The following is a 4,069-nucleotide window of genomic DNA, read 5'->3' as shown; positions in this document are numbered from 1 at the left end:
AAAACCGTGATAATTTTGGTCACTATAACCGTGAGGTTAAATTTTCATACCGTTACATCCCTAGTTGGCAGCAGACAATTAAACAATGGTATCATCAGCGTAAGAGTGAATATTTGTTTAAGTTTGTACGTCTGAAACTTCGAAATTTTCATCAGTGTGGGGATTGTTAGGAAAGATAAATAATGTATAACACTTCATTTTCAGTACAAAAATAATATTTTATTAGTCAGTTTCCAGTCTCTCTCTATGAATTATCTGGAAATCAGATAGTCATGATGTCCAGTGTTCTTGTTGCCCACATATCCGAATCTTTCACATCAAGCCCTAGCAGGTACAACCCCAGATGACATCACTTGTTTTCTCAGACAAAGGTCCTCCAGGGCCACAGAAGACACTATACGACTGAATGGTGATTCCCTGTTATGAGCAAATTCCTTCATGTGCAAAAACAGTGTTGTGTCCCCTGAAATTAAAATAATTAACCATTATATACACAAAATTCACTTGCCACTAAGTCCCAGTAGAGCAGCAGCATTTCAGACCAAAACAATGGCCACTAGATTCTATTGACAAAACCAGTAACTTTATTTAGCAGATAATCATAAAAAACTCTTTAAAATGGACTGCTAAGCATGGACACTGGGCAGGCAGCAATCTAATTACTTCTAAATGTCTCTAAACAAGTGGGCAGGATCCTAACAGAGATACCGCCGACCTTTCACCAAGAACACCGTAATAACTATCATCCTTGCCATCACGGACCATAGAACATGAAATCGTAGACTTTTACCTTGCATTTACCTTGTTACATCGTAACATCCTAAATTCATTCAAAGTGGACAGAAACCATATATAACTCACCAAAACTGTTTTTTAATCTTTACGCTGTTCCTATAATTACAAACTCTGGTTTGGTGAAAATAAATCCTTAATTCACTGACGTAGATGATAAAAAGAGCTGTTTCAGTCACTCTACTTGGAGCAGACCAGCTGTGTGAAAATCAAGAGGGGCTGCGATAGCAAGACAGGCAGAGGGAGTGTAACACCATGACTCCACTTTATCTTTAAATAGATAATAATTGTTTGCTGCTATATCAATGTTGTTAAAGTTAAATCGCATATACCTTTATGGCACTGAAATATCAGTAACTGTGCCTTTTCCTCTCAGTCCTGCCCTGTCAGTTTATTCTTCTTAACAAATCACTAACTGAGTATAATACAAAATTTCTACCTTCAATCGTTTCATTCAATACACAAAAGGGATGAGTATGGGGGCTTTTTTGGTTAGTTTTTGTATATTACTGTTTTGTAACTGTGTATGCATACGTGTGTGTCTCTGTGAAATCTTGTAGAACGTGTGGGAGTGGGGACCCACATCAGGCAGTGGAAGATGTGGGAGGAGGACAAGAAATGTGTAGGAAAACTCCTGCTGAAGGACTTGACACACACACACACGCACACATACACACAGACTTTCTTTGATTACTTACATCTTTAAGTTATTTTATTCATCCTTGCTGTATAGATTTCTTCCATCCTGCTGTGCTTGTGCTCCAGTCAAGTAGCTGCAGCTCTATCGCCACTGAGCTTTTAGTAGCAGTGTTGCGGGAAGGGGAAGGAAATAAGTGGCATTGTGTGTGTGTGTGTGCCATGCTGTGAGTGTCCCCATGCAGAAGTCATTATCAGAGCAATCGCAGCCTTCGGACACTCATATATCACTGTTAGCGTTCTTCGTTAAAGTGGGAGGGTCAGCAGAGATTGATTAAAGAGAAAATCACACTGAGAGGAGTGTAGAAAATAATTCTTGCTTCTAGTGAAGGTGTTTGAGGTTTCTACCTGCCCTCATTCAGCCGGGCTTACGTGACTGTGTTCACATAAAGGCTGAGGAATGAACAATAGACTGACTGTGGCGAGACCACGGTTCAAGGTTACAAGCAACAGCCTCTCAAGGAGAATATATTGTGTGTGTGTGTGTGTGTGTGTGTGCAGTAGTATCATCTGTGGTTCCCTCCGGCATAATGAATTCCGCCTGTGTTCTGGTGTGTTTGTGCACCTGTATGTGTCACGGATGTTTATGGCGACATCCTTGAATCTCAGCCGGCATTTTAATCACAGTGCAGCATCAGGCGGGCCCGCTCGCAGCAGCGCAGCCTCAAGTGGATGGAACGAATTGTTGTGTCGTGATGTGAGGTAGAGTGTGACTCGCAGCCATAGGGAATTTTCAAGTTGATGATAAAGGTTTCCCAACTTTCTTTTTGGGTTTGACTTGACTTTAATTATGCAGCTTTTTCCTGTCAGGGTGTAATCCCCTCACACACAGATATTGTGGACTATGAAGAGGGAAAGAGAAGGGAAGAGATAGTGTCAGCTTTTGGACCTGTGTAGCTCAAAGACCAGAGCAATGCACAAGCCGTGATGATTAGAATAAATGTATTTATAGCCTACATTGTTTACAGTGTTGAAAGAAACAGGGATCTGCAAGAAAAACACCTGATGAAGACTATAGAAACATGTAGAATATTGAATATGCTGGAGGCTAAAACCCCCACCAGTTCTCAAGGTGTGTCAAACACACACTCGGGATGCCTTTTTGCCTCAATTCGCACCACCCAGGATGGACTATTGTCTTGCATCTTTACCATAACTGTGTACAGTCAATCTGCTTCTAAAAGTTTCTTTGTGTTCAGTCTGAACACGTCTTTAAGGAAGATAGAAGGAGCTTTGAAGATTAGGCAGAAAATTCCTGAAAGCCTGTCTGTTAGTTCGGAGCAGGTGTGTTAAACACTGAAGGGAGTACAGGAACAGCAGCAGCAACAAAGCATCTTCCAGCAGCTCAAAGGCAGAGCAGAAAACAGCACTGAGCTGTTGTCCCGGGGATTCCCCCCTTTGAGAAATGACTTCAGGCCCCGTTTTCTAATCCAGATCCAATTTCAATACAATTACCGAGATTGTTCTGTAATTCATCACTGAATGAAAAGTCCAATCTCCCCAGAGAGAAATTAGGAGGCAGGAACTGAGCTGTGACCTGACAGAAGATTGGTGACGTGTCTCCAGAGGAAAAGTCCTCTCTTTCTTCCTGTATGATAATTGTGAGGGGTGAGGATCTGATCTGGGGTCAGTACGCCTTTCACTTCTTTTTTTTTAGGGCGAGCGATGGCAAAGTCCATCCGGACAGAAACTAACGCATTCATACACATTCACACCACGATGCCACAGCTTTGGGAGCATTTCGGGGTTCAGTATCTTGCTCAAGTATACCTGAGACATGTGGCAGGAGGAGCCGGGGATTGAACCAACAATGTTCCGATTAGTGGACGACCTCTACTTATATACATTTATATATATGTATATGAGCACTGACAGGTGAAGTCAAATAACAACTGATTATCTGGTTATCATGGCTCCTGTCAGTGGGTGGGATATATCAGGCAGCAAGTGAACATTTTGTCCACAAAGTTCAGTGTTAGCAAGCAGGACAAATGGGCAACTGTACGCATTTGAGCAACTTGGATGCCCAGGTGATCATAATGTTATGGCTGATCGGTGTGTATACACTCAGTTCTTCGTGTGCCTTTGACCTCATTCTGCTTGTTACATTATTGCATATTGATGCTCCTTCAGCATTAATATTTATTGGTTGTGCCACTGTCTTGGCCTGGTTTGCATTGAAAAAATACTCACTGGGACTAGCCTAGTTAAAAATAAAGGTACAAAAAAATTATTAATCTCAACTCTCTTATGGTGTATTTGATTTGTATATATAAAAGATAATCAAGAATATATTCGCTCATATAGAGCAAAGTTCAACTTAAATGAGAAAATTAGTAATAGATTGATTATTTTATGTATAGAAAACAGTATAAAAAGAAACGCTGAAGAAAAAAGAGGGAAGAAGGGATAGACTACGCTAACTGATGTTAAAGCCAAAAAGTCTTAGTTTATCATTGTAGACATTCATAACCTTTTCTCTTTCAGAAAAGAACTAAAACTCACAGCTGGTACTTCATTCAGTTAGATGGGAACTCTAAAGTTACTCAAGCAATTGGTTGAGATGTTTCATTGGATAGCA

General features: G+C 40.7%; 1 protein-coding gene across 1 annotated transcript in view; it reads right to left on the bottom strand.

Annotated features, from left to right (window-relative positions):
* Positions 1–4,069, bottom strand: part of LOC118328075 (copine-9-like) — a 77,379-nt gene that overhangs the window by 50,203 nt on the left and 23,107 nt on the right. The window lies entirely within an intron of this gene.

Source organism: Morone saxatilis, unplaced genomic scaffold, assembly GCF_004916995.1.
Source record: "Morone saxatilis isolate NCDOM2014 unplaced genomic scaffold, NCSU_SB_2.0 Contig18, whole genome shotgun sequence".
Lineage (NCBI taxonomy): Eukaryota > Metazoa > Chordata > Actinopteri > Moronidae > Morone > Morone saxatilis.
The sequence above is the reverse complement of the archived record's forward strand: the minus strand, read 5'-3'. Positions and strand labels throughout refer to the sequence as shown.